Here is a 12,546-nt window from a genome sequence, read left to right as displayed (position 1 = left end):
CTTTTTTATTTATGCCTACAGCACCTGGTCTTCCTAGGTGGTCTCCCATCCAAGTACTAACCAGGCCCGACCCTGCTTAGCTTCTGAGATCAGACGAGATTGGGCGTGTTCAGAGTGGCATGGCCATAGTATGGATATTTCTTACATTAACAAATATCATACAAAGCATCTTTTCCCACCACAACAAAGTTAGAAACCAATAAAAGAAGTAAAAATGGAAAATTCATAAATTTGGGAAAATTAAACAACACATGCTTAAACAAGCAGTGGATCAAAGAAGAAATAACGAGGGAAACTATAAAATAATTAAGATTAAAAAAAAGGCAAAACATACCAAAATATATAGGATACAGTAATAGTAGCATGAAAGGGAAAATTTTAAGCTATAAACATATTAAAAAAAAACAAAGCTTTCAAATCAATGACTTAATTTTACAACTTAAGGAGCAAGAGAAAGAAGAACAAATTAAACCCAAAGCTAGCAGGAGAAAGGAAATATTAAAGATTAGAGCAGAGATAAATGAAATGGACAATAAAAAAACAATAGAGAAAATGAAACCAAAAGTTCTTTGAAAAAATTAACAAAATTGACAAACATTTAGCTAAATGGACTAAGGAAAAAGGAATACTCAAATTTAAAATCACAAATGAAAATGGGGACTTTACTACCAATTATATAGAAATAAAAAAGGGTTATAAGAGCATACTATGAAAAAAACAGATTGAATAACCTAGATGAAATGGAAAAATTCCTAGAAACAAAAAAACCTACCAAGACTGAATCACTAAGAAATAGAAAATCTGACTAGACCTATAAACTATTAAGGAGATTGAATCAGTAATCAAAAAAATCTCTGGACAAAAACTAATTCTAATCTTTCTCAAAGTTTTGTTTGTTTGTTTGTTTGTTTTTAAATGAAGAGGAGGAACACTTTGTAACTCATCTAGAAGATTAGCATTATCCTAACACCAAAGCCAGACAAAGGCACAATAAAAGAAACCCTCAGATCAATCTTTCTTATGAATATTGAAGCAAAACTCCTCAACCAAACTCAGCAGCATATTAAAAAGATTATACACCGTGACCAAGTGGGATTTATTCTTGGAATGCTTTGGTTCAACATATGAAAGTTGATCAATGTAATGTGCCATGTTAACTGAATGAAGGGAAAAAATCCACATGATCATCTCATTTGATGCAGAAAAAGCATTTGACAAAACTTAACTCTTTCATAATAAAAACACTCAAAAAACAAGCAATAGAAAGAAACTACCTCAACATTATAAAAGCCATATTTGAAAAACCTCCACCAAGATCATACACAATGCTGAAAGACTGAAAGCTTTTCCTATAAGATCAAGAACAAGATGAGGATCCTCACTTTCACCACCCTATTCAATACCATACTGGAAGTTCTAGCCTGACCAATAAGTAAAAGCAAGAAAGACAAACAAAAGACATCCGAACTGGAAAGGAAGAAGTGAAATTATCTCTGTTTGGAGATGGTATGATCTTATATGTAGAAATCCTAAAGGTTCTACAAAAAACTGTTAGAGCTAATAAATGAATTTGTCAAAGTAGTAGGATACAAAGTCAATACACAAAAATCCGTTGCATTTATATACACTAACAACAACCAATCTGAAAAAAGTTAGAAAAACAATTCCATTTACAATAGCATCGAAAAGAATAAAATACTTAGGAATTAACCAAGGAAGTGAGAGACTTGTACAATAAACACTACAAGACATTGCTGGAAAAAAAAAATTAAAGACATACATAAATGGAAACACATTCCATGCTTCTGGATTGGAAGACTTGATATTCTTCAGATGTATCAATATTACCCAAAGTGGGTCCCTCCGCAGTCTCTCTCTAAACCCAATGACTTTTTTTGCAGAAACAGAAACGTCCATTCTAAAAATTTATAATGAATCTCAAAATAACAGCCAAAACAATTTTGAAAAAAGAACAAAGCTAAAGAACTCACACTTTCTCATTTCAAAACTTACTACAAAGCTACATTAATCAAAATAGTGTGGTGCTGATATAAAGACAGACATATAAACCAATGGAATAGAATAGAGAGCCCAGAAATAAACCCTCACATATATAGTCAAATAATTTTTGACAAGGGTACCAAGACTATTCATGGAGAAAGGACATTCTTTTCAACAAATAGTGGTGAGAAAACTGGATATCGACATGCAAAAGAATGAAGTTGGACCCATACAGAACATCATATACAAAAATTAACTCAAAATGAATCAAAGGCCTAAATGTAAGATCTAAAACTATAAAATTCTTAGAAGAAAACACAGGGCAAAAGCTTCATGACATTGGATTTGGCAATGATATCTCAGATATTGACCACCAAAGGCAAAGGCAACAAAAGGAAAAATAGACAAATTGGACTTCATGAAAATTAACAAATTTTGTGCATCAAAAGACAATATGAACCTCGAAAAAGAACACAGTTGGAGGACTCAGCTTTCTAACTTAGAAACCTGCTATAAAGCTATATAGTGACCAAGACTGTGTGGTGCTGGCATAAGGATAAACATAGAGGCTGATGGAACAGATTTCAGGTTTCAGAAATAAACCCTTATGTTTATGGCCAATTGATTTTTGACAAGTCATTCGATGGGGCAGGAGAGAACAGTCTTTTCAACAAATGTTGGACAACTGGCTATCCATATGCAAAAGAATCAAATCGGACTCCATCTTGCACCATACACAAAATTTAACTCAAAATAGATCAGACCTAAATATGAGCTGAAACCATAAGACTCCTGTTAGAAAATACAGGTGTGACTCTTCATTACCTTGAATTAGGTAGTAAGTTTTTAGATGACACCAAAAGCACGAGCAACCAAATGAAAAATAAATTGGACTTCATCAAAACTAAAAACTCTTCTAGGAAGACCAGGTGCTGTAGACGTAAAAAATAAGTAAATAAATAATAAGAGATTGTAAGCTGACAAGGACCTTACAATCTGTGAGGTCAACCAAGAGTTGCCTTGCCTAAAAAAAAAAAAAAAAAAAAGTAAAAACTTTTGTGCTTCAAAGGATATCATCAAGAAAGTAAAAAGGCAGGCAGCCCACGGAATGGGAGAGCGTATTTGCACCCAGAAAACACGAAGAACTCATCTGCCATTTCGCTTTCGGCAGTTTGTTTCCTACAGTCAACCTCGGTCTGAAAATACTAAATGAAAAATTCCAAACACAAACAGTTTGTAAGTTTTAAGCTGCACATCATTCTGAGTAGCATGGTGCAACCTCGTGCTGTTCTGCCCGCTCCCACCCGCGACATGGGCCGTCCCTTTGTCTCCACACTGTATATGTCACCTGCCTGTTAGTCACTTAGCAGGTCCCTTGGTTTTCAGAACCACTGTTGCGGGACCACAGGGCGTGTGTTCATGTCACTCTTATTTTACTTAATAATGGTCCCACAGCCCAAGTGCAGTGACACAGGCAATTTGGAGATGCCACAGAGAAGCTGTAAAGTGTATGTAAATATAGGAAAATCTAAGGTCCAATACTGTTGGGTCCTGGAGTGTATCCCCCTCAGATAAGGAACTGAGAACAAACTGTAATAAAAAGACAAACCAAATTCTTAAATGGACAAAGGATCAGAATAGACCTCTCCAAAGAAGATATACAAATAGCCAATAAGCACATGAAAAGACACCCAACATCATTAGACATCGAGGAAATGCAAGTCCAAACCACAATAAAATACCATTTCATACCCACTAAGACAGCTATAATAAAAAGATAACAAGTGTGGGTAAGGAGGTGGAGAAACTGGAACTCAAAAAGTCTGAATTATGTACTCCTTAATGACTTATGCAGTGAAAAAAAAATGTTTGAACATAAACCTTTTTTTTTTTACACATAATCAGTAGTTATTATGGTTACAAATAAAGTTTATGTAAATCATTAATTAAAAATTTAAAAAAGATAAAATATTCATATAATCAATTTGAGTTAATACAGTATAAAATATAATTCAGGAAAATAAAGATTAAGCTTGTTAAAATGCTCACGACATACTGAAGTGAAACAAACCTAAAATTTAAGACAGCAATAATGGCTCATATTTCCTATAGACCTGCTATGGGGCAGATATTTGTTAACATACACATATATATAAAATTTCATTTAGCTCTACCTAAGAACAGCCTATGAGGACAGTACTATCATCATCTTTCCCATTTAACAGAAAAATTGAGATACAGAAACTTGCCCAGTTCACATAATTAATAAATATATAATATTAGATCTAAACTCAAGTCTCTCTGATTCCTAAGTTTGTTCTCAACCAAGTTTTCTCAAAATTTAAACTTCACTTTAGAATAACAAATCCACTTACAGATTTATTGAGTGCAAACTTCGATTAAGGAACATAAACTTATTCCCCACAAATGAAAAAACGCAGCCTGTGTGCAAATTCAGTTCTAGGTAATAAGACTCAACAATTACTGTTAATGCCTACCCATCTTCTAAAAAGCTCTTTATTACTTGGTGACTTCTCTACCTCCTCACTAGTCACGACCAAGAATAACTCCAACTTGAACTACAGTGTGGTGTATTGAATCAATATTTGCTTCCATCATGTGAGCTTTCAAGATCTCACTCAGAAAACAATCCTTTAAATTTTATTATTGCCAAAAATAATGGCAAGCCCTCAGAGCCAACTAGTTTATTCTTAAATGTATTGATTTCATAATGTTCCCCCTTGGTCAAATTTTTTAAACACACAGAGATAAAGCAGCACATATTTTAAAACATATTAGATAAAAATCACCATTTTCCCAAAAGTTAAATTCCCCAAGGGAACTAGTTAATTTCCAAATCTCCTAACATCCTCTCAAGAAAATTCTCATTACTGCAATGGATTGCTTCAAATACAGAAAAGTCTTTATTTCCTGTTAAGATCTCACTGCTGCATGCATAAAATCCATGATTAACAAGGTAAAGAGTTCAATATTCTAATGTATTAACTCCAATTCTATCAATCACATTTCCCCTATTCTATCACATCTAGTTTAATTGCCAAGATTTAGAAAATCCACTCTAATTCTTTTAAAAAATACTTACAGTTTATTTTCATGGCTAAGAAATAACAATTTACACTGATAGCACTGCTTCACAGATACTGTCAGATGCTTTCTATGACTAAGAAAAATGTACAGCTAAATACGACTTATTTTGTTATGTCATATAATGAACACTAAAAAACCGAGAGTTGAATTTCATGTTGTTCAGAAATTCCCTTAATAATATCTTAAACCAAATGAGGAAAACTAAGGTACTTAAATGTCCCCTTCTCAGGGAAAGCTTCCCCTGCTTCCACTGCACCCAGCCAGGCACGCCCTATACACTTCTGCTCTAGCGTCTGCCTGAAACTTGTCATCTCCCAGCACACCAGTGACTGACTTGTCCACTTTGACTTCTTGTCAAGTCCTGTCTGTTTTGCTCCCTGCCGCCCCCAGCACCTACCACAGTGCCTGTGAAACAGAGGCACTGTTGAATGGGCGGTGATTTTACCACTGGGTTAACAGTGAGAGCTGCTGCTTCAGTTGAGCTTATTCAGTGACTTACACAAATATGTGGGATATGTACTGTTTAATTTTGTAATCAGTGTAAATTCACCCCGTGACCTATAGGAAAACACTTTCTCGGTTGCCCCACCTGAGACACACTAATGTCCCCAGGGTGTATCCCTAGGAAGCTGCTCAGAACCTGAAAACACAAAACCAACCGAGGCAGAGAAAATTCCTGGGTCTGGGATTCGTAGGAAAAGGGAAGGGGCTGCCTTTGCTTTTCACTATCCTTTGGGTCTCAAGTGACACTTCTTGCTGTTATTGTTCTTCCTGCTATGCCTGCCACGCGTGCTTCGCGTGCTGTATCAGGCAACCTGCACGACCACTCCAGGAGGCGGACCCCGCTATCAACCCCATGGCACAAGAGAAGACACCGAGATTTAAGTAACATCCCCAAATGTCGGGTGGGTGGTGGAGGTCTCTGGCAGTTAAAGCTCACATTCTTGAACCTCTGCAACACCCCCACACACACACACACACACTCATCGCAACAAACTACACAGTCGTGATGAATTACGAGAATTCAGAGATCCCAGCATCACTGTTATTACTTGGCCAGCCCTGCTCATGCTGTACTAAACAGAGACCAAATACAAAAAGGGGAGACAAGTTCTATGGAGGCCGAATAAGCTCTAGTAATCAGAAATTATTAACTATATATGTTGATGAACTAATCATACAAAGAAACTTCAGACTACGAAGTAGCTAAGCCAAAAACCAATAGAGAGGAAAAAAAGCCAACAAAAAAACCCTGAAGTTCACAACAGTAACAACAAAAAAACCTGCAAAAAGCCTAATTTACTTACCAGAAGTTCTTCCTAATTGAAAAGGAATTACACATATGAAAAAAGAAACACCGCTTTGTAAAAAGTCACATATCCCCAAAGGAGGCCGAACCGACAATGTGAGCAGTCATGAATAGTAAAACTAAATGACCTTCTGAAAACTATAGGTAAAGAAAAACATATGATGAAGCCTGTTTAATTAAACTACTTGTCCTAAGCCTGAGATGAGTATGTGATATCACCCTACTGCTTTAGGATTTATCACTTTCAAAAGATGCTATTTTAAACATCCTGAAATGCCAAATTGAATTCTTAAAGATCATTTTCCCTACACATATCCTAAAAGTACCTTTAGGCTCAATGTGTGTTTTCTTATAAGAAATTAATATGATTAAAGTGAGAATTCATGAGTATATTATGCTTGAAAAGAATATTAAAGCCTTTTCAAATGGAAAACTTGTACCTACTTGGTAAATCCCATTAGCAGCAGGCACTAGTAAGACAGCCCTGATTTGCTACAAGCTCTCAAGTTCTTAACATGTTTGACACATTTAAGTTACAGCTGTTGTTTTAAAACAAATATAGCAACTACATTTCTAAATCTTTTCAAACATGAAATTAAGAAGTATCATGTCCTCTAAGAATAAAAAGTCTAAAACTGAATGGCCTCATAAGCACTAATTTAAAATTTCATACACTTAAAATTGGAGATTTTATTTTAAACTCATCATTTGTGCAAATAAGCATCAAAATGTGTACATTTTTGTAGCCTTTATTTTCTAACAAATAAACAATCACATACAACTTGGCCATTGGACAGACATCAGTAATTCCATTCCCTGGGGGGTGGCTGACGCCCCTGAGACCTTTAACAATTGGGGATGTCAGTCTCTGCCTTCCACGTCCTGTCACTGTGAACAAGCGACCACACTGTACTGAGCTGTAGTCACACCTTAAATGACTTCAAGCATACGGGAGCTGCTTACTGGCTCTCTTTCAAACAGCTCTACAGATCAGCTTTTTGAGTTCTTCTCTCTGCGTTTTATGGTGTTTTCATTCCCTCAAATGTTCTCAGCCCATCAGATTTAATCTCTCTGGAACGGCCCCAACTTTAACTACCACCACCTGCTACTGCTAAAACACTTGTGGAAGGAAAACCATTAAAATAGCCTTATTGGAATTTGGTACAAAAAATGTGAATTTCCTCAGAGAGCCTTCAAAAGGTACAGAGCATGTGACATCTACTTCAGCAAATCAGAAAACCCTTATTTTGAGGTATTAGTCATATTCCAAACAAAATTCATAAGGAAATCATTATTGAATGAGCGAATTTGTGTCTGGAGTGAGAGAGTATCTGGAACAAGCTCACTCCTTAGTTAACGTGTGTGTGTGTGTTCCTCCAGACACAAAGGGCCTGAAGGATGCACAGCAAACTGTTAAGCTCATCTTAACAGTACAATGTGGAGGGGGTTCGGAATGAAGGGAACGACTTCTGCTTCACCTCCTTCTGTGTGGATGTTTTTAGGTCATGCTCAAATTATTTATATGCGTAATTTATATCCAGGTTTATGTATCCAAAGAGAAAATGCAATGCAAGCACAAGAGACCACTCCCACACTGTGTACTTGGGGTGGCTGTCCTCACTGTGTACCTGTCACATGTGATGGAGTGCTGTCTCCTTGCCACAAGCAATGCTCAGATGGCACAGCACACCGGGCACCTCTGCAGAGGACCCCGGCACATCCAGTGGGGCCGTGATCCACACTGTGCTCCCTGTGGGGTATGCCAGCTGCATCCGGGGGCCTCGCAGGGACTTTATTTTTCTCTGTAATATTATGTTCCAAAGGAGAAACTCTGAAAATCAGAATCTGTGGTGGAGACAAGCCTGGCCATAAAGGTCAGACGACGCCATTCTTCTGTAGACCTCGCTATTTTTTCTTTTGAAGGGGTGGTTCACAGCACATCTTCTGTCTTCCGGGCGGCCTGTGGCTGCCTTCTCTAATTCAAGGTCACTTCTTTATCTATTCGTGCATAATTGTTGTACGTGAGCAGCTGTGTTGACATTAAGTTGCGTGAAGGTGATGAAAACCTTGCCTATGTACAGTATATTCGTCTTCCTTAGGCCTTCATCTTCAGCCAGTATCCCAGCACCATTCACCAAGATAGTTGACAAAGTCTCACCAACTCCTCGTTTCTGTATGCTGGTAAGGATCCCTGCACCTGCCCCAAACTACAGCTAAGTCTCTTGTCCAGCTTTCTAACCAAAATGTGGAATTTTGTTTAAAATAGCAGTCAGACAAGGGACTAAAACTGAACCTATGTCCAATCACACTTTGTGCTGTTTTTAATATAAAAAGAAAGAAGGAAATCAACTTTCATGTAACTACCTTAAAACCTCCATGAATTGCTCTAGATAACCAACCTGGCAACTGCCAAGGATTCGGACTCAGTGACAAAAATACTAAGACACTGCAAGCTGATGTGACTCAGCACAAATGCATCCTGGGAAGATCTCTGTACAGAAGAGAAATGACTGGAGGTCCCAGTTTTCCCACTGAATTTAGGTAGTAAGTTATTGGGACTCAGTTTCCTCATCTATGAAATGTGAGTTTTGAGCTAGATGTCCTATAAATCCCTTTTAGCCCTAACACTCTATTTTTTAATATGTTAAATACTTTGCTAAATAGAAACCAATGATGTTTATTTTTTCCAGAATCCAGAGTATACCATAAATAGCATCCCATTAACATTCACTGTATTCAGAAGAAAACCAAAAGGTATTATCTTTATATGTAACATTTGAGTCATGAACTGGGATAGCAACTCGGTCACAAAAAGGTCACAGAACTGGCCTGATGAGAACAATGACTAACTCCATGCTCGCCATACGGTCTGTGTTGCTGCTTCGGCTGTCCTCAGAAAGCACGTGTTTCCGCCCTTCACGCCGTCAGCCACTCTGCCCTCTCCTGTCCTCACTCCTGCCCTGCTCAGTGTCTCACTGCTGGAGGTCTCCCCAGAGTTCTCTCTCCCCCTCAGCTCCACCGCTAGAGCACTCGCCAATGATACTTTCTCATATGTTTCCTGCGGACATGTCTTAGGGTTCCTGGGGCACTATTTGTCTCCTTTTCTACACAATTGCTATTAGTTTTCTATCTAAATTTCAAACCCATACAGATCTGTCACTATCATCTCTACCTTTATACAGACCCAATACCTCCAAGTACCCGGTGGTTGAATAAGACACCAGAGATTCTTTGTACCATTTCTATGATGGTTTGGACCTTCCTCTCTGTGGCCTTTCTTGCATTCCCTTCTAGACTCCCAAGCTCTTGGTCCTTGAAATCAATGAATGAAACTGGTTTCCCAAGTTCTCCAAAGACGTAGGCTTGAACACCCCTCCTGCATGCTCCCGCTTCTGGCTCCCCTGAGCAGAATATCCTGCCCCTGCTGTGGTCTCCAAGGCCAAAGCCTTGTCACTAACCTGTCTGACCAGGACCTTGACCAAGTGCATTTGCTCCCATCTCCTTGCACAAGTTCTCAGACTTGTCCCTCAAACCAGCTGACAGAGACACGTCTGTTAGTTCAGCACGTACACGTCAGAGGCTACGCTCTGCTCCCTGTACCCATGAAAGAGGGGAAGGGGATGCAAATCCTCACTAACCTCCAGTAGCAGAGGTGAGGGAGGCGCTATTTGCCGCCTACCAGGCACTCCTGTCTCACACGCTCTCCAAGATCTCGCCTACCCCAGGAAGAATTAGAAGACTGGAGGAATGGCAGAGTTTCTGTATGCATGTAAAGGCTGCCATGGGTATTCAAGAGTTCAGGATTCTCAGAACTCAAAGGGCTAAAACAGTCAGTATACATTTATGGCCACACGGCATGGCATACAGTGCTCTGGGCCCTCTCCTAATCCACAGCACAGCCCCTTCTCTAGGACCCCCACCGACCCGTCAACTAATATGTTAATGACAGGTACCCTAAGGGCCCACAGGTTCCCTCTCTGGCACAGTAACCAGCCTTGGTTCTGACTGGTTGGTGCCCACGCAATCAACGCCCCAAACCTCATGCCTCCTGGACACTGCCGTTGGCTCCCATCAGGGACTCCCCAGGGCTAGCCTGTGCTTTTCCTGCCTTCCCAGCCACCCAGCCTTGGGAGAACGCAGTGGGTCTTGACAAGGAACAGAGCTGGCACTAGCCACCTTGGCATCATGCCAGCTCATGTTCCTTCATGTTTTCCCTGGAACACAGTAGGAGACAAGGCACCAGTGGCAGTGGCACCCCAGCCAGCAAAGCCTGGCACCCGTTTGGCCCCTGACCAAAAGGCTCTGACTTCTCATCGTTGAATCCCACAGATAACCATAAGAAGGTGACTATGGGGGACTCAATGGTGACAATCAAAGCCTAGACAGCTGGAAAGAGAACAGATGTGTCAGCGAGCCAACTGGCCCCCACAGCAGCTGTGAAATAATCTGAATGCTACCTCTGCAAAAAGGTCGATGCGACAACACTAACTGTGCTTATGACCGCCCTCCGACCTGAGACTCGGCCCTGGTAAAGGAGATGCTGCTGACGGTGCCAAAGGGCGGCCAGTTAGCTGATACACCTCCAAACTCCCAACTGCGACTGCATATTCCAAGAGGAACCATGCAGTCAGTGTATTTCCAACAAGAACTCTTGACTTTATCAGCTACCTTAAGAACATGGGCTCTGACCTGATAGGGGCTTCTCATCATTTTTGCCCAAGACTTGACAGCCAGCCCACGTGAGGGAAGGCAGGCCTAGGTGGGGATGGTGATGAGTCCATAAATGAACGTGAACTCCTGCTTAGCACAGGCATGTAAGGACTTTTTCTAAGCAAGAAAAAGGGGAGCTTGACTAACTAACATGCTTGGTGACCTCGCCTCCCCGACAGATGGGTGCAGTTCGGGTCCTCCAGAATAGAGAGAGAAACTACATGAGTTCAGAACTCTAACTTCGCCTAAGAAATGCGGTTGACTCTAGCAAATCAGAGAAACCAGGAATTGTGGTTCCAGCAGGGCCAGGGTAGCCTTGTGCAGCAGCCGTGCCCAGGGCCAGCCATGCCCAGGGCCAACTGTTCCGCTCGCCTTCAATTCTAGTCAATTCAGACCAGCACCCTGCTCCCAAGTGTCTTGTCTCTTGTAACCTATATACAAGACAGCTCAAATGACCCAGCTGATCCTGTCACCTGATCTGGAAACCAGGCAACAACAAAGATCACTCTACTCTGAGAGATGTCCCGCCCCAACCCTCTGTCACCCTTGGGTCACCACTGAAACACAGATGAATAATCAAATTTGATCTACCGAGGGAGGGTTAAACGTCAGCCACACTGGACCAACGTCAGGGCCAGCCTGGCGTGGCTTCCACAGATGTTGAGTTCTGGGGGTTGACCGGAGGGGACACTACCAGAATGGCTGGGTGCGCTTGCCAGCAGCTTTACGCCTCCACCAAACCACCACCCAACAGACAGGCTGCCTCAGGCCGCGTAAGGCACTCGACAAGCGTGACCCAGCATTTGGTAGTGGCCTGTCAACCAGCTGATAAGACAGCCCAAGATGTTCCCATCACTATCCTCGCTGCCAGTATGCCCCATTCCAAACAGTGCAACCCATACTGGCATCCATGCTGATATCAGTCCAGGAGCAGTCTGCTGCTAGTCCCCTACAAGAAGTACAGAAATTGAGAGTTTTGAAAAACTTTTATAGCTATTTCACAGTAATTTTTATATCTGTTGGAGTTAATGAAAAAATATTTGACTTGTACTTTAAACTAGTAATTCACTTTTTATTATACTTTACTAAAGTATCAGACTATGATGGATTGGAAATTTTATAAAACTTATCTTTCACCACAGTTTGAAAAGTGCCTATATAAAACAAATGTGATTATGACATATTGCTGCTGAATTCTCTTGTGACACCCTGCCCCATCTGCAAGACTAAGTCACAGTTAACACTGTTTCCAGGCTCCCTGATCCGGTCCCATGTCTCCTCTAGAGCAGGTCCTCCTCCCCAACCAGTGTGCTGACAATGCCTCAAACAGGTGACAGATAAGACCACTGAAGAGAGCCTGTGGCAGATTGTGTCCCAAGCCCCAGGATGATGTCAAAGGACAAAATTCGACCGAGTAA

General features: G+C 40.4%; 1 pseudogene; it reads right to left on the bottom strand.

Moving 5' to 3' along the window:
- Positions 1-12: 12 nt before the first annotated feature.
- On the bottom strand, positions 13-131 carry LOC120610749 (uncharacterized; annotated as a pseudogene).
- Positions 132-12,546: the final 12,415 nt, after the last annotated feature.

Source organism: Pteropus medius, unplaced genomic scaffold (genome assembly GCF_902729225.1).
Source record: "Pteropus medius unplaced genomic scaffold, Ma_sr-lr_union100, whole genome shotgun sequence".
Taxonomy (NCBI): domain Eukaryota; kingdom Metazoa; phylum Chordata; class Mammalia; order Chiroptera; family Pteropodidae; genus Pteropus; species Pteropus medius.
The sequence above is the reverse complement of the archived record's forward strand: the minus strand, read 5'-3'. Positions and strand labels throughout refer to the sequence as shown.